Source organism: Sceloporus undulatus, chromosome 6, assembly GCF_019175285.1.
Source record: "Sceloporus undulatus isolate JIND9_A2432 ecotype Alabama chromosome 6, SceUnd_v1.1, whole genome shotgun sequence".
NCBI lineage: Eukaryota > Metazoa > Chordata > Lepidosauria > Squamata > Phrynosomatidae > Sceloporus > Sceloporus undulatus.
In genome coordinates, this window is record NC_056527.1 from 135,613,518 (window position 1) to 135,632,838 (window position 19,321).

The 19,321-nt window shown below is 42.3% G+C and overlaps 1 protein-coding gene across 1 annotated transcript in view; it reads left to right on the forward strand.

The window, feature by feature from the left end:
* The window catches only part of GRIK4 (glutamate ionotropic receptor kainate type subunit 4), a 434,886-nt gene that overhangs the window by 365,284 nt on the left and 50,281 nt on the right, over positions 1-19,321 (forward strand). The gene's annotated exons all lie outside the window — the stretch shown is intronic.

Here is a 19,321-nt window from a genome sequence, read left to right on the forward strand (position 1 = left end):
TAGAGTGAAGGGCTCTAGATTTGCCTCCTCGGTCATTCTGGCTTTCTTTGTGCAGTGAGTTATTTTGCAAGAGGGGAGCATTCAAACGTGAAATCTTCCATCTGCACCATGAAAATGGATACTTGCTTTTTATGCTTGTGGTTTATTGCTAATTTTGTGATGTGTTTGATATGTTTCATTGTTGTTGGTTGGTTTTGTTAGCTGCTGTTGATATGTCATTGATAGAAAGGCAGACCAAAAAAAGTATATCTTGTTTAATGATGGTAACAACAACACTATCATATGACCCGCTGGCAGTGTTTTACTTCTCAGAGAGAAATGGAGGAGAAACCAAAAACACCTCTCCTTTTTTTTCTCTCTCCTTTATTAAAGAGGAGTATGTATCTTGATTCTTGAGCTATATAAGTAGCTCTTGTTAAGCTCTTACCAGAATAGGAACTATTTTACAACAACAACAACAACAATAGGTTTTATTTATAGACCGCTATTCCGTGTTGATCATAGCGGTGTACAGTAAAAATTGCAATGGCAAATACAAAATACAGGATAAAAATTGCAATACATAAATAAAACTTATAACAACATTCCAAAAATATACATTAAAACCATACATCAAAACCAGGCCAGCTGATACGCTCGATAATGTTGTACATATAGGGGGGGAGTCCCAATATCAAGGGACATCGGGAAAGGCTTGCCGAAACAGGAAGGTCTTAAGTCTCTTTTTGAAGAGGTCCAGGGAGGTGGCGGTGCGGAGTTCCTCAGGAAAGGTGTTCCAGATCCCAGGGGCCGAGATGGAAAAGGCCCTTTGTGAGGTTGACACATATCTCATTGTTGGGATCCTCAACAAACTCTTCCCAGATGACCTGAGTGTGCGGGGCGGATTATATGGAGAGAGGCGGTCCTCCAAGTACCCTGGGACCAAGCCATTTAGGGCTTTATAGTTTATAACCAACACCTTGTATTGTGCTCGGAAGCGAACAGGCAGCAAATAGAGATCATACAGAGTCGGCATTATATGGTCGGCCCTGGAACGTCCAGTGAAGCTTCCAGGTTTGGTACAAGGGTTGCCCCATGTAGAGCGCATTACAGAAATTCAACCGAGAAGTTACCAGGGCATGTACCACTGTTTCAAGGTCCTCTCGGCCTAGGTAGGGTTGCAGCTGGCGTATCAGCCGAAGCTGATAGCAGGTGCTTCTGACAATAGGATGTGAAGACTTCTCTTCTGCCAGCAGACAAAGCAAAGAATTATAGTATTACCTTAATATGTCCTTTAAGGATCTTACTAGATCACAAGCTGATCTACATGACGCAGCAACTAAAAATGCCAATACGATTCTAGACAGCATAAATAGGAATGTGTGTCTAGATTGAGGGAAGTAATAGTACCACTCTATTCTGATTTGGTCAGACCGCACCTGGAATATTGTGTCCAGTTCTGGACAATTCAAGAGGGAAACTGACAAGCTGGAACGTGTCCAGAGGAGGGTGAGCAAAATGGTGAAAGGCCTGGAAACCTCTGAGGAGTGGCTAAGGGAGCTGGGTAGGTTTAGCCTGGAGAAGAGAAGGTTAAGAGGTGATGTGATAGCCAGGTTTAAATATTTGAAGGGATCTCATATTGAGAATGGAGCAACCTTGTTTTCTGCTGCTCCAGAGACTAGGACACAGAACAATGGATTCAAGCTACAGGAAAAGAGATCCCACTTCAACGTTAGGAAGAACTTCATGATAGTCGGAGCTGTTCAACAATGGAAGATGCTGCCTTGGAGGGTAGTGGAGTCTCCTTCTTTGGAAGTTTGACAGAAACCTGGATGGCCATCTGTCAAGAGTGCTTTGACAGTGTGTCCTTACTTGGCAGAATGGGTTGAACTGGATGGCCCTTGTGGTCTATGATTCTATGATCCTCTAGAGAAAGAAATGAAAAGGAAATTGTGTGGGCCACAGCCACAGCTGAAGTTAAATTCCTTTTAACTGTATCTGAAAACATTAGGAAGAACCTCCTGATTGTAAGCGCTGTTTCACAGTGGAACTCACTGCCTCAGAGAGTGGTGGAGTCTCCTTCTTTGGAGTTTTCTAAGGAGAAACTGGATCGCCATCTGTGGTTGTGTCTTTCTGTATGGCCAATGGGGTTGGACTGGTTGGCCACTGTGATCTCTTATCTCTTCCAACTCTATGATTCTATTATTCAGACCTTAATTTCATCTATGTTTAAAAGGTAAGGGTTGCACTCCTGTATGTACTTCTAACACCTTCCCAGGAATCTAGGTGCCTCCTCTGCACACCTCCCTTGTGACCTGGGTCTTCTCATAGCTACAGTTCAATCCTGATCATTAGTTCTGCAGTCATGGTTTGCTTCCTGGTGGACCAGCTGCCAGGAAGAAAAAAGGAAGGCTGTGCTTTCAGGTTCACCTTCATCTTCACAGCCTAACTCTATGAAGATTTGCTGCTGAGGAACATTAGCAGAGGAGAGTCGTTTTAAGAAATGTAGTTTCTTTTAAGAAATGTAGTAGAGGCAGCCATGTTGGCCGTAAAGCAAAAAATCAGCATTCTTTTCTGAGGGTTTCACATCTCTAACACCAAGTAAAGCAACTTGGTCTTGCTTCAGTTGAGAGATTTTGCCTTAAAGTTATTTCAACCCCTGAGAGTACAGAGACCTTCCCAAAAGGCTCAGGATGGTGCCACACTGCAGACTTAATGCAGTTTGACAGTGGTTTAACAGTCATGGTTCCCTCCTGCGATATGTAGTTTGTTGTGCACCAGAGCTCTCTGTTAGATAAGGCTAAATAGCTCACAAAACTACAAATCCCAGCATTGAGCTATAGCAGCTAAACCGGTGTCAAACTGCATGGATTCTGCAGTGTAGATGCAACTTAGCTTCAAACTAGATAGATGCTAATACAGTTCTCTGAAGGGTTTGCTTTGTAATTTCAAGTGAAGGAGCCAAAGGGCCTCTGCTTTATTATCGTTGTTCCTACTCACAGTGGGTACCTTACTCTTCATCTGCACTCATCTCCCATAGCATCGAAAGCAGAATGAAGATGCTGCAAAACACCATCACAACATCATCACTTCATTTGCCATTTGCTGTTTTACCATCTCAGCCTGATGAAGAAACCTGTGAAAATTTTTAAAGCTTGCATGATGTCTTTGATGCCTTTTGGTTGGCGCAATAAAGGTATTACGATGAGATGGATTCTGAATATTTTTAACCACTCTTTGTGGGCTTCTCAAAGGCTGCTGGATGAGCCAAGGATCAGCGAGAGAATGGACTAAGTAGACCTTTTTTCTGGTCCTTATCAGACAGCGTTGTGTGGTGGTTTGAGTGTTGGACTATGACTCTGGAGATCGGGGTTTGATTCGCAGCCTAGCCATGAAACCCACTAAGTGACTTGGGCAAGAGACATGCTCTCAACCTCATGGGAAGGCAATGGCAAGCCTTCTCTGAACAACTCTTTCAATGAAAACCCCATGATAGGTTCACTTTAGGGTTGCCATACATCTGAAATGACTTCAAGGAACGGAACAGCAGCAGCATCTTCTGGTGGTACTGAGATGGTGCTGGAGAGAGAAGAAGAGTTGGCTGACTATCCCTGCTCCCCGGCCAGGTGACATGAAAGGGAACCGGACTCTACAGAAGCCCTCTTTTATAAAAGCCAGCTGGTACTTCATCCTTCTGTTGTTGCTATTCGTTGCTGGAATATTTTCTCTTGCCTTGGGCTGTCAGTTTAGATTTTTATATAGATAAACAGGTTTCCAGCCTTGCTTCAAGGAAGTGAGGAGGAACAGTCATAAGAGAGGAATGTGTGATGTCTTCAAACAAAACAGGGAAGAAAGAAGAGCTAGGAGGAAAGCGCTGTCAAGTAGTAGCAGTGGATTTCTATGGAGATAAGTGTATTCACCTTAGCTTTTCATGGCAACAAATTATTTACCCATCGTCTGTTACATAAAGATGTGATAGCGGGGGGATGAGGGGAAGAAAGAAAGGTAAATCTTGACCTGAAAAATAGAGGAGCCGGATAATGTTGAACCCCACAGCAATTATGCTTGGAATGCTTCCGTGCAGTCAAAATTGCTCCGAGGATTGAATTTATGTATTTCAAATTCACCGTGTGATACAACGGTTAATGGGAAGAACACAACAACATGCTGTAGCATGTCGGGAGTTCATTGAAGAACTCAACTGTTGACCATGGGAAGCCTAGAAACTCCCAAACAAAGCATGATCATAGAGGTTTTCTCGTATTGGCCATCCCTACTGGCTTTATAAGAAAAAAAAAACAGTTTCAGTTTGGACTCAGATTCCCAGAATCCTCCAGTCCGTGTGGCAAATGGATGTTCTTGTTGGGGAACTCTGGTAATTGTAGTCCAAATGACTTCTCCAGGGTTCTGCTGGATATGGACGGACCATTTTTACCCTCTTTACAGTCAAAATGGTTTTCAGAGCCATAGTTTTCCATAGGTTTTCCAGGCTGTGTGGCCCCGTTCTGGAACAATTTATTTCTGGTGTTTGACCTGCATCTATGGTTGGCATCTTCAGTGGGTGGTGGCATGGAAGCCACCCTCTGAATATGCCAGCCACGGATGCAGAAAAAATGTCAGGAATAGATTCTTCCAGAACGCAGCCACATAGCCCGGGAAAGCCACAGAAAGCCATGGGTGCTGGCCATGAAAGCCTTCGACTTCATGTTTTCAGAGCCCCTTGCAAAGGTCAGCAGTGGGTCACTCCTTGGCTTTAGGCCTATAGTCTAGAAGACATAGCACAAAAGGAAGGGGAACTGGGAAGGAGGAAAGGAGGCTCTGTGTGTATGAGTGTGTTTCTAATTTGCTACACTTGCTTTTTAAAAAATCCCAATTATATTCAATATACATATGTAGTTGATGCTTAGTATATCATACTTATTGACATCCCTAGAGACTGCCCCAGATCTCCAGTTTTGGCCCCAAAATCTCAGGGCCTGAAATGGTCCTGAACTGGCAATCCTAGTACCCATCCAATGAACAGGAGCACATTCCAAAAACTAAACCCACTAGGCAGGTTTTGTGTAGAAGGACAAGTGACCAACTGATCAGTGGCTTCTTCCTGTGTCCTTTCGCAGGATTTGCTGGGAAATTGTGGCCAATGACAAATGAACAAATAAAACTAGCTGTTCCTCATTGCAGGTCAATAGTGCAGAGGGTCACACACAGAGCACTGAATTGTCCTGCCATTATGAAAAGTAGAGATGGTTCATTTTTCTATTGGCTCTGATAACCAACAGGATACAATTGCCCACTCTTTTAAGATTCACTGTAGTTATATTCTTTGTGACCAGGGCTTAGCTGTTTTTTTTCAATTTGCATTTTTTCCACATTTCGTTTCCTGCACCCCTAACCCCAGCAAATGTGGAGAGCCCAGTGTACTGAAAAAATTGCAGTCAAGTATATCTTTGGATTTTGCTTATGATCATTAGAGGAATTATGTTAAGTGTGAGCTATGGACAGTCTTCTTTGGCATCCTTCCATTGACAGCCAACCAAATGTCTACAGAAAAGCCAGGTTCATAGCTTTTGTCTATGAACCTGATGGAGAGGTTGGGCCAACATTATAAAACCCAGAAACCAGCAACAACCAGTGGAAGATAACATTGGGCCTTCTAGTGTTTCATTGTTAGCTTTGGACCTAGACAAGGGAGCCAATGAGGGGCACAAAAGTGAGGTGGCCTGAAGAAAACCCCACATCCCAGCAAGTTGCCAATGATTCCCAGCTGCCCACAGTGTAGGAAAGGACAACCCAGCAAATCCAAAGCCACGTTCCCAGTAATGTTGGAGCTTTGCTGCTTATTAGTATTGCAGGAGCAACACCTGAGCCTTGGTTTCTTGGAGAATAAGACCTCATCATTCACAAGTGAGTTGTGTGTTTTATTAAATAAACCTTTGCCAAGTCATTTAAAAAAAGAAAAGAAAGAAATTGCTTGCTCTGCATGAAATCAGGTTTTCCACCAGAGTTTCTGTATATGCATGCCAGCAGAATCGAAGCATGCTCAGCACCAGTCAGAGCATGAATGGTCAGCTACATACGGAGGTGGGCTGCACAGGGTCCATGGCTGTGCTTTTACAAATACCCCTTTTGTAGGAGTTGAATGGCAAGACATCTTCACCTCTCAGTGGTAGAGACTCTTGGGCATTTTCCCTCCTGCTGTGCTTAGACATTGCAATTTGTTCCTCATGTAAGACTAGTATTATTTTAACAGCATCTACAAAAACATGAACTCTTAGTTCCCTGTACATATGTTATTTTGCCCCTTCTCTGTGCTTTTGGGCTAACCTGGTCTCAGTAGAACTGTCAGTTCAAAGTTTGTAGTGGCATACAATATTTGTACAAAGGCAGATTCTTGCCCATTTTAGTACAGAGGTTTGAACTGGCTGCTTTTCTCCAAATCTCCTCCAGGAATTCAGGGTAAATGCTGGATGCTTCAGTGAACAGTGTCCAAGTCCACAGTTCCTTTAGATTGGAGCACCTTCCTTTTGTCCTGTCTTGCCATGACAAGTAACATTAAGTGGCACAGAAAAAGGTGCTGCGGTGAGCATTGCAAGAACATCATAGTAGGAACTATTGGCCAAGCAGCTCTGCCTTGGCTTGTGCTGTGCCTCAAGACTCCAGGATTCAAAAGAAATCCAGTGGGAAATAAAATCCAGAATTCATGTTAGGATTTTTAATGCCCTCATAACTACATAACTTTACACAACTTTAAAATGGATGGTGAAAATATTGTTAAAGATTAAAGATTTTCTATCTTCCTGGCTCAGTCATAAATCAAAATGGAGATTGCAGTTCTCAGAATATCAGATGAACACTAGGGCTGCATCTGCACTGCAGAAACAATGCAGTTTGGTGCTGCTTTAACAGCCATGGTTCGATGCTATGGAATCCTGGGATTTGTAGTATGTTGTGGCACCAGAGCTCTCTGACAGAGAAAGCTGAACATCTCACAGAACTAAAAATCCACAATTCAATAACACTGAGCCATGGCAACTAAAGCAGTATCAAACTGCATTATTTCTGTTGTGCAAATGTAGCCTAAGACTTGGAAAGGCAGCTAGGAAAGAACTAGATAAGATCATCAAGGACATAATTATATCTCCAAATAGGAAAGTCAAGCTTATTTATGTCATTGTGTTTCTGATTTCTGTGTGTTGTTGTGGAAGATGAGTAGTGAGGAAAGCTTACAGGAAGAGAACGCATTTAAACTGTCACCACTTTTTAAAGAGAGTTCAGTTAATATAATAGACTTTCAAAAGGAGAAATAAATGAGAGCAAATGAAGCCTGAACTCTTCCTAGCAACCAAGATGACAGAAGTGAGGCTGCTGTACTGTGGACATACCATGACACAACATGACTAAGTGGGGAAAAATAATGCTTCATAAAGTGGAAGGCAGTGGGAAAAGAGGAAGACCATAGCTCTTGTGTTTGCAAGAACTTGGCAGGACTTCAGTGTCTTGGGTGTCATGGGATAACCATATGTCAAAAACAACCCGATGGCAGCAACAATACCTTCCAAGCAAAAAGAGCACAAAAATGTTTGTTTAAGATATGCAGACATAGTGTAGTGGTTTGAGTGCTGGACTAGCACTAGGTTCAAATCCCTGCTCAGCCTTGGAAACTCACTAGTTAACCTTAGTCAGTAGCAAGCTATTGGGAGCTAATGTGGAGTTCTGGACTAGGACTTAGGGACACCAGAGTGTGAATCCCCACTCAGCCATGGAAATAAGTCACACACTCTCATCCTAACAGAAACACAGTGGTGAAGTGTCTTCTGAAGAAATCTTTTCAAGTAGAGCCAATGACAGCATCACTATAAGTCAGAGTTGATTTGAAGGCATATAACAACAAGATGCACCACACTTCATCCAGAGGTTTCGGAGCATTTTGCAATAATTGCATAGTTAAAATAAAATCCAAATAGATCAATTGTTGAAGGAGCAGATAAGAGCTTCAAGTAAAATATTTTCAAAGGCTAAGTGGAGATAATGGAATCTCACATTTTAAGTTTGAGGCAAAATGAATATTCCTGGCAAGGGCATTCATTAATTGGGATGCCAGGACTGAACTTTCCTTCCTCCCAGTTGACCTCCACGTTCTGAAGAAAGAGGCACTCAGAGAAGAGCAATGGAAGAAGATGCTAAAGTCTGGAAGGTTTGAATGAGAATAGATGCTCCCAAACCATCTGGGGGACTTTGCCACATCACAAATACAAGCCTGGGGCTTTAAAGATCCTCCGGGTGAAAATGGAGCCTTCAAAAGCCTCTCTCCTTTTGTAATCCACTGTTTTACAAAGTTCTTCCTTTTCTTTATGAAGTGCTGTTCCAGTGTGGAAGTGCTGGTGCATTTGTGACCCTTGCAGAAACCAATTAATTGTCTAAAGTAGAGGACTGGACTAGCAATTTCCTAACACGAATTGCTGCAAAGACCTCCTCCTTTTTAATATTCTGCCACAGTATTTGACCAAATGACCCTTCAAGGCACTGAATTCCCACAGTGTTCCCTCCATATAGTAGAGGAGACGCCTTCCCTTTCACTGTCACTTGTAGTAGAATGAGCTATTGGTTTAATCAGAAGTGCTGATCATTCTCTTGCAGTGTAACACTCCCTCAGGTCTGGCCAAGAGGAACGCTCTCTAAACACAAGTAGCCCAATCAATCACACTCATGCCTGGGCTTTAAAAAAGAAAAGAAAGTAACAAAGAAAGAAAGAAAGAGACAAGACATTTGGGCCTGGTTGCCTCTGATCACATTTCCTTTCCTACCTGGTCTCCTCTATTGTTTCATAATAGCAATGGGGCTGGAGACACTTCCCAGCTGCAAAGCCAGAAGTGGTTAGAATTCAGGATTGTGGAGACTATTTTAATTTTTAAAAAATCAGAAATTGCCAAGACCAGCCAACTGGAGCCTGATGTAAAAGGCATACCCTTAGAAATGGAACTAGAGGATGATTCCTATAGTTTAGATGCCAAAACTGAACAAAGCTGACAGTCTTTCCATATCCACCTCCCACCACCAACACCCTGCCTCAGTTGACATTTTTTTCCAAGCTATTTTCTTTTCTGATCTTAAGCAGGAGAGCTGTCACCTGATGACATTCTTGTTTCCAAGCTAGTAAAATGTGGTCTTGGAGATGCACCTGTGGATATGTAGCTGGTTGATGGATTGCATCCAAAGACTGTGCATCAAGAGTTCCTCATCAAAGAGGAGGGAATATGTGCTAGTAGATGCAACTAGATCTCTAGCTGGTTGATGGATTGTATCCAAAGATTGTATCCATCATGAATTCCTCATCAGCCAGGAGAGAAGTGACAGATGGGATGCCACAGGCTTTCTCTCTTACTGCGAGTGTTTCAACATCTTCATAAATAACTGAGATGAAAGTGTAAAGGAGATACTTACCATATTTGCACATAATGCCAAACTATGTGGGTCAGCCAAAATCTTGACAAGATGTGGCGGGCTGGGCCAAAACTATCAAAAAGAAATTTGACCAAGATAAGAAAAATCAGAAGCTCAAATAAAACCTAGCTTGCACATAATTTGATAGCATTGCTTGCAAAAAGGATGTCGGCACCAACCACGGACTAACCATGCATCAGCAGTGTGATATGGCAGCTGAAAAGTCTAATCTAATGCTGTGATGCATGAAAAGATGTGGAGTGTCCACATCATGGGAGTATTGATACAGTACTAACATATGATATCTCACCTGAAGTACTATGCCCTTTTCTGAGTATTACTGTTTAAATAAAATATTGAGATACTGGAACATCTCCAGAGAAGAACCACAGAGGATGGCGAGAGGCATGATACTATTCTGAGAGAAGAGGTTGAAGGAGCTGAATATGTTTACTTGGCAAGCAGGAAATTAAGAGGCAATATGATAGGGATCTTCAAATACCTGAAGGCCTGTCATACAAATTTGCTTTCTTTTCCTTCCTAGGAGAGGACCTGAATCAACAGTTCAAATGATAAGGGGATTTTGACTAAACTTTAGGAAGAACTTACTGATGATATGGTGCAAAGCATTCACCAGTGGAACAGACTCCTGGAGAAGACCATGGAGTCACCTTTGTTAGATCTTTCTGAGTAAGAGCCAGACAGATACCTATCGGGGTGCTCTAGTGGTGAATATTGCCATCAGCAGGGATTGGGCTAGGTACCCTTGAAGATCCCTACCCATGCCTATGACTTTGAAATTAACTGTGCTTGTGGACATCCTGCAGATATCTGTTTGGCAGAGGTATCATTAGGGGGGTGCAGGGAGTGTGGACCACACCAGATGACATCTCTTAGAGGAGGGCGAACACCCAGTTGGGCAGTAGCTCCCACACTGCCCCCTGGCCAACCCCTTCTGCCAGCCATCAGCTGTGACTGCTGATGAGAGTGAGGTATGTCTGCTGCCTGGAATCTCATATAAGGTTTGGCAGGACTGCAAACTGAATGGGGAAAAGACAGCAAAAGTAGATCACCCCCATCAGCAGAAAGGGCTGCCATTTGGATCTGGAGGGTCCACTGGCTGCGTGGGAAAAGTGAATCGCCTCCCTGTCTCACTCACCCAGAAACCATGTCAGATCCAGAAAAGGGTACCAGGTGGCAGGAGCAGCCCACCTCATCATGGCAGAGACTGGTGGAGGGGGACACCTAGGGATGACAGCATGAGTTAACCCACTTGGAGGACACCAACCCTAGTGACTCCATTGCTGTTTGGCCAAGAGTTTGAGGCTATAATTTCCAAAGTCCTCAGCCAGTATGGGCAGGCCAAGCAAGTCATGGAATCTGGGGAGTGATAATAAATCAATTAACCTTACCAAGTTATGATCTGACTACTGCCAAGCAGCCTGCTCTACTAAAGGCATCTTTGGCCTGGTTAAAAGGAGCTCTTCTTAAATTCTTACAAAATATATGGCAAAAATGTTGATATCTCTTGTTGTTCTGACTGGTGTGGATTTCAGGGATGACAAGGCTAACTTGAGAGCAATGTTCAGAGACATAGCCATGTTAGTCTAGATCAGCATGCAAAGGGATATTGTACATTAATCTGCTTCCTCAGCTGAATGAAGTGTCCAAGAACAGATTTTATAAGTAGGCTATGTGAATAGCCATAGAAATGCAAAACTAGTGGGTATTATGATGGGGTGACAAGTTTAGCTGGGGGACAAAACAGGAGGAAGAATGTCGGCTGAAGCCAAGGTGAATAGATAACCCTATAAATGGTGGTGAGAGTTATTGAAATGTAGTGTGATGCTGGCTAGGAACCAGAAAGAGATGTGATGAACTGGCCAAGAGCACCTCGTGAGGCTTGGAAAGTGAGCTAGTGTTACAATATGTGTGCCTGGCATTTCTATGGCTACTTGTGTAGCAAGCTTATCAAGGTCTGTTCCTGGACACCTCCCTCCATGCATCCAAGAAAGTAGACTGAAGTCTATGGAAGCTTATGCTGCCAATTTCTTTCTCTCAGTCTCAGAGATGCTAGAATACCCCTTTGTTCCAATACCTCTTTGCATATTGATTCTTGCTTGTGATTCCCCTTCCCTCAATGTCCCTCTTTTCCCCAGAGTAAAACACATCATCTTGACAGTCAATGTACAGTGTGACAAAATTCTGTTTCGTTCCAGTACATGTGTATTAGTTGCTTTTGCTTCTGAGTTTCTGGCTGTGCTCAGTGATGTTTATTTCACGCATCGTCTTGTGAGGAGATGTTGTCAGTAGCCAGGGCCCCTTGCTGTTCCAATTCCTGAGGAGCTGGGGATGCCTTGGAAGAGATTCTTTAGAAAGCAGCTACCCAAGAAGCACAGTTTACCTGTCACCCATTATTCATCTTCAGAAAAGAGAAAACTGGGTTTGAGAAACTAGCTTTGTCAAGTGCCATGTAACTTCATTAGCTGGATTGCAAGCTGCTGCCTTTGCTAGAAAATGACCCTCAACTGCATCCCAGTTATTTAATGCTTGTTGTACCAGAGTCACCTATCTGGAGATGCTTCGGTTGGAGAATGGGTCCAACTGTGACTGCCAGGGTAGGGTACCAAGAGGATCCTCTCCAAGAGGAATCATCATCTAGGCTAGTGGCAAAGAACAAAGAGAACATGGAAGAAGGCAAGGATGTGAAGGGGGATGGATGATGAATTGCCAACAAAGCCAAGGTGTTCTTGCGTATGCTAGCTGCATGTTCTGCTACTTGTCTATTCATCATATGCCATGTTGAACCCTTCCCTCCACCTCCTGGGTACCATCTGTGTGCTGATCTGCTTAAAATTCATAGTAAAGCAAAAAATAGAACCCCTATGAATTTTTATAAACTGTCAGTGCCCTAGGCTAAATACAACGCTCCTCCAAACTTAGACGCTGTGTGCACACTTATGTTGCTTCTGTAGAGGGTTTTCTTGCACATTCACCCTGGCACCAGTGTTGCGCTCCTTAGTTTTTCCTACCCGCGCTGCCTTTGGTGGCATAGTTAGGGTCACCTGAAACAACATGCCTGTTTCCTATCTGCACTTTTCCCCAGTAAGCTGATTGCTCACCTAAATATAAGGAGACCGATGCTGGACCAGACCAGTGGCCAGCCTAGTTCAAAATCCTTATTCCAAAACAGAAGTATCTATAGAAAACCCACAAGGAGGGCATGAACAAAATAACATCCACCTATTTAAGGTCCTGAGCAACTGCTATCACAAGGCATGGGCCAGTATCCTGTCCCAGAGGCACAAGTTCACTTATGCATGTGGTTGCACTGTTTTGTCCATTGCACAATGGAAGTATTCAGTTCATGGTTGTGTAAACAGAGTTCTGTAAGTGCAGCCATTTCACATGCAGTTTCATATTCTTGGATGGCATAACTGGGAGCCCTGGTGGTGCAGCAGTTAAATGCCAGTACTGCAGCCACAAGGTTGTGATTTTGATCCTAGGGGCTCCAAGGTTGACTCAGCCTTCCATCCTTTCATAGGTCATAAAATGAATACCAAGCTTGTTGGGGGCAATTGGTTTACAGCTTGTAAACTGCTTAGAGAGTGCTGAGTTCATGGGTAAGTGGTGTAGGGCCTGAACAGATAGGCCAAAATAAAGCTGCTTCGGGTCACTTTGGCGGTATGCTGTTCAAATGATGCATGCGTCCTAAGAGTCCAAAAGCCGTGCCAAAGCTATGCTCCAGTCCTAAGGACTGGCGGACAGCTTTGGCACAGCTTTTGGCCTCTTAAGATGCATGTGTCATTTAAACAGCATATCTCCAAAGTGACGCCCAAAGTGACCCAAAGCTTTCTGTTCGGGCCCATAGAAATGTAAATGCTATTGCTATAACTGTTGACCATGGCCTTCAATGTACCATTTCATTAATTGCAGAAATAGCCATTGCACTTCTCCCAATGAGCAATAGTGATAAGTGAGAGTGTCATCAGATATGCAATCAATATGCAATCAGATTGCAGATATGCAATCATAAGGTTAGATTGGTTAGAATGGGACCCTCATTGCTACACTTTCCTACGTAAGTGAAGACCTTTTTGTTTTGACAGGCTCAGGGGAGTGGGCATTTCATGTGCTGTGTTTATTGTTATTTTGTTGTTGTTTTAAAAAAGATTCTTTTAAAAGGTTTGCTTTTCACTGCTTTTAATTTTATAAGTACAAGCTGAGTATTCCTTATCTGGAACTCCAAAATCCGAAATACTCCAAAATCCAAATGTCCACATAGGAGGCTGAGATGCTTTCTGATGGTTCAGTGTACACAAACTTTCTTTCATGACACAGTTATTGCAAATATTGTGCATACAATTACAGCCAGGTTATGTGTATAAGATGCATACAAAACATGAAAATAAAATCATGTTTAGACTTGGGTTCGAGATGTCTCATTATGTATATGCAAATATTCCAAAATCCGGTGGGGGGAGGAAATACAAAATCTAAAACATTTCTGGTCCCAGCATTTTGGATAAGGGAGATTCATCTTGTAGTGTAACTTATGTATGAGGTTAAGAAAAATAGCTATCTGTTTTAAGTTTTATAAGCCACCTTGAGTCCCCGACTAGGGATATAACTAAATACCATCATCACCATCACCTAGATTTAATGCTGCATGGAAGATGCAAATGCAGGCCAGGTCCCTGTTCCAAGGAGATTAAAATCTGAAGTAATCCGCTTGCAATCTAAAATTACCTGCCGATTGGAATCCAGCATAGATGGATTGAAAGAGCAGATAAACCTTTTACAAAAATTACCTGTCACAAATAAAGTAATCCAAAAGTTATTACTTGTAATTGACTTTTTTGCCCTAAAATGTCATTTGTATTATTCTCCCCCACACTGACTCCCCCTCCTCACTAAAAAAAAGCTATATAAAGCAAAAATGTCCCTTTACAATACTCCTTGCTGGAAAATAATGAGCATTTTTTATCAAAGCTGACATTCTTTTGCAAATGATATTGATTTCAAATGGCCTGTGGTTGATGTCAACTGAGAAAATGTCCTCCGTGAAATATTGCAGCCAGCTCTGCTGTAGATAAAATTATTAGCTAATGTAATGTTAGACAGTCTGGTTGTCAATTGACATGTGCATCCTGGAGACTTGGGGATCTCTGTCAAGTTCACCCCAGGAAAATGAAAAGAAGTGCTTTCACATTCCAGTCAGGATGACCACAATCTTCAGGCATCAAATAGGCAAAGTTGTATGTCAAACTGCATTAATTCTGCAGTGCAGATGCATCCCATGTGGAGACTTCAGAGGTGATGGTGGTTGGACCACTTAGGTGCTATAGGTTTCACTGAAGCTGTGATCTCAAGCAGGCATCTCCATGGTGGTTTTGGTAGCTGCTGTTGGATTCTCTTTAGTCCCACGGATATTAGAATTGGCTATATGGCCCTTCTCTGTCTCAGGACTCATAGTGAGGGGTTATGACATGATTTATTTTGTTAAGTCCCAGAAACTCAAACTAGCCCTTCACAGCTCCTTCTTCTGTTTCGCTTCCTACCACCTGGCTTTTTCTCTTGCAAAGCACCATCTCAGACCACCAGCTCTTTGGGTGAATTTGTCCATTTACATAGATGGTCTACAATCCTCTGGAAGCATTCATATTAATTTGCCAGGTCCCTGGTCACTCATTTACAGAGATCAGGATAGCCAAACTCACAGCAATATGATAAAGTGTAGTAAATCACTCCGTGGCAGCATGTAGTATAAAATCAAGGCCGGGCATATGGCCTCATGGGAAATTATAATAAAATGTGCATAAAAGACGGCTATAATGAAATACAACAAATCACACTTATAAAACCCAAAGAAATTTGCTTTGAGACGCAAGTAGGATTGCAATGCAGTTTTTGTTCTTTGCACAGAACCTCGGCTCTTATCTAGTATGGAATTCATTTGTTCTGGGCTAGTGGTTAATCGCAAAGACTTGCAAAGATGAGCGCAGGAACTCCAGTTTCATAAGGGATTTCATGTGGTTGCTTCCATACTAGCCATTTCTCCCCTTTTCTATTCTTTTAAAAATATGATTGCAAAGAAAAGAAAGAAAAGTGGGAGACAAATTATATAGGATATGGGTATGAGCTAGGCACATATCTTGATATAAGTTGTCCATATTTCAAAACATACATCTTTTTGAAGTTGACATCTACAAAATGCACATTCATGTGTAGCTAAAGCAGTAAGATCTTCTGATTACTGAACTATAGGTGTTGGTGCGTGCCTTCAAGATTTATAGCAACCCAAAGGCAAAGCTATCAAGGGTTTTCTTGGCAAAATTTGTTGAAGGAAGGGTTGCTTTTCCCTTCCTCTGAGGCTGAGAGAGTGCGTTTGTCAAGGGTCACCCCATAGGTTTCCATGGCTAAGCGGGGATTCGAACTCTGGTCTCTAGAGTCATAGTCCAGCGCTCAAACTTCTATACCTTGCTGGCTATCCCCTGAAGGATAGATGTGAAATATATACCTTTCCCATCTTTGTTCACTCTATAGAGAATTAAATTATTTCACTGCCAAATGGTTGAACTATAGTGTTTTTGGAGTTCCTCCCAAGTCTTTCTCCCCTCAGATCTGAATCTGTGGTAACTTTGCAACCATAAGAAACAGCTGCAACATTACTGCAGGTTTTTAAGGGTATTGAAAGGCTACTGTGCCTTCAATCAAAGGTTTCCTGTTTTGCAGCTTTCCTCCATTTCATTGTTTCATGCTCAAACTGGATATTAATGATGAATTGTCCTTTAATTGGTCAACTGTTTCACAAAGGATGAGAAAAAGAGAAGAGAAAGATACTTAAAGGCATAAAATTCCTCATACTGTTGGAGGAATGTTGTTTAATTCAGAATTATTATTTCCTAGAAGTTATGAACATGAAGTAATATAACAAGGCAAACTTGGAAGGAGAAGAAACCTTTAATTAACAGTGCAGCAGGGGAACCTTCTTGAATGGATCAACATTATGGAAGGCTCTTAGCCATGAAGATGGCCATTGCTGCAGAAGAATTAATTGCAGAGCTACAATTTTAATCCGACTCACTGCATAAATGCAATGCCTCAACAGCACAAGAAGCCCTAGTGTAGGGGGGAAAACCCAATTGGGTTAATAGATGCCATTCTCGCCCCTAACAACAGAGCCTTACTTACTTACAGCTAATGGCAACCTTGTAGTCTGCGGGCTTGAGATTTGGGGCACCATGTTGCACACAATATTTGACTTGCATTTAGACTGAGAAAGAATATGTGTACTAGGCCCTGGAAGAAAGTAAGCACCAGGAACATCTGTTTGTTAAACAAGAACTGTAAGAACCTGCAGAGTAATCAGTTTAGTCTGTGTAACAAACTTTGCCAGGATAACACAGAAAGGTTCATTGCAATCTCTTTTTCCAACAGAGCTGACTTTAATTACTCTACAGTGTTTTCTGCCAAACTCAGCAAGCTAGGATTCCCATGAATTGGCTTCTGTTTTACACGTCCCTGGTTGTATTTAGAACAAAAACAAAATCCAGAGGGGAGACTGGCAGAGATGGCATTAGCATACGTTATTTCCGAAGTGTAGCCAACACCTTCAGAATATTTCATCTCCAGGCAGGGATGTCTGAAGTTTGAAGCCCAGCCTTGGGGTTTTAGAGCATCTCCACAAGTTTGACATGCTCTTCCTTCTTGCCCCATATGCTTTGCAAATATACTGTATGCTGTGACCATAGAAACTGGAGAGGTGCTGGATTTCTTCATTAGTTTTCTGTAGAAGGAAGCTACTTCCCCATGAGTTGGACCATCCATTCACCTACCTTGTCTGCACTAGGGTTTCAGACATGACTTCCTTCCCTGCCTTGCTTGGAGGGAGATGCTGGGAAATGAACTGACAACCTTCTACCTGCAAAGCAGGTATCTTAAATTCAGCTGTGGTCCTTCATAACATGCAGTATCTCTGACGCTAATTATGGAGTCCATCACATACTTGCCAGCAAAAGGATCCTGTGGCACCTTTGAGACTCAACTGCAAGAAAGAAGCTAGTAGCATGCCCTTTCTAGACTTGAGTCTACTTCCTCAAATGCATGGGATGGAGGGAAGGATCCAAGGACAGACCTATATAAGCAGGCTGTGTGTGAGAATGGCAAGAGTGTTGCAAAACTTTGTGGGTATGGAGATGAGGTGACATCTCCGTATCCACAAAGTTTTGCATTTCTATTGCCTTTCTCCACCCCATGCATCTGAGGAAGTAAACTCAAGTCTATGAAAGCTCATGCTACCAGCTTCTTTCTTTCAGTTAGACTCAAAGTTGCTACAAGATCCCTTTGCATACTGATTTTCCAGACTAACATGGCTATGCTTTTAAATTTTTCTTGCCTGTTTGCCAGTGTTGCATTGTAGCTCCATAGCTCCAGTTCCTAAGACCCTGCATGGTGTTGTGGTTTGAGTGTTGGACGGTGATTCTGGAGACAAGAGTTTGATTCTCTACTCGGGCATGAAAACCCACTGAGTGACTGCATGATAGGGTTTACTTTAGAGTTGCCATACATCAAAAATGACTTGAAGGCATACAAACAACAGCATCAACAACAACAACAACAACAATTCATCAGCAGGGCTCTGTGTCCTGAAGTAACTGCTCTATGTGGACACTAGCATACTTTGTTTTTGAATATGAAAGGGGCGCACTACAACTCCTTTATGGGTCCATTTTCTATATCTAGATTTAACTCAGAGCACTTTTCATGTGCTGTTGTTCCCTCCTGCTGTCAGTTCATGTACGTCTTCCCACATATACATTGCTGATATGCATATGAGCACTGAGGATTCTATTTATTGATGACTTGTCCTCATATGTCTTAATCTAACAACTGGTGGTACCTTTAATTGGTTTTATTTGCTTTGCTTTGCTTTTTTAAATTTCATCATTACTGATTTTTTTAAAGAGTGTAAAATTTGTATTTGTTATTGTTTCTGTTGCAATCCTGTTTGGGTGTTCTTTCAGTATCCTGTTTCTCTCAGTGGCTAACCAAATGCTTCTGACAACTTGGCCTTGAATGGCTTTGAATGAAATTGTCCTTCCCCTCTCTTTCTTCTACTGAGCGCTGTTCAGTAGTCCACTGAAGAAGATGGAGGTACCATGCAAACTTCATGGTTAATAGAGATAGATCTCCTTTGTGTCCTGGATTTGTCTAATTTCCTTTTAAGCAGACATCACAATACCTGGTGGCAGTGAATTTAACAAATTTAATTATGCATGTGTGAAGTTTTGAAGGATGAAGGGTGTGCTTCTTGTTTGAAGACACAGGTGCCCGCTAGCACAGGATGTTCTCCAAAATCGTACAGCAAATAGCTGTCCTTCTTTGATATTGGCTATGAGATACACAGCCATATGTGAGTCTTCTCCAAGAGATGAATTGGCATCGTATCATTCTCTTTAGTCCTTTCTCCATTATCTTCAAGCATGGCTATGACCTACCCTGAATCTTTGTGGAGGGAAAACACACATAAAGTTCTCCTGCATCAGCTCAAGACTCAGAATCAGCTTTCCTGTTCCACTGTTTTTTAAGGACTGGTTTTCTTTGGCTACCCTGGAAAGACTTATTTGAACAGCTGGAAAGGCAGGCAGACAATGCCACATCTGGGATGGTGTTAAACTCAGGAGAAGTTTTGCTTAGGAATGTAAATAATACTCACAACTGTTCTGGTCCTCAACAAGAAATGATTTATTGACACATGGAGACACCCCATCAAATGAATAGACCATTGTCATGAGATTTTGTGTGAGTGTGTATGTGTGTGCGCACGCGCACGCGTGTCTTTGGGGGACTTTTGTGGACATACACACATTCACACCATTTTTGTACAGAAAAAGTGGAA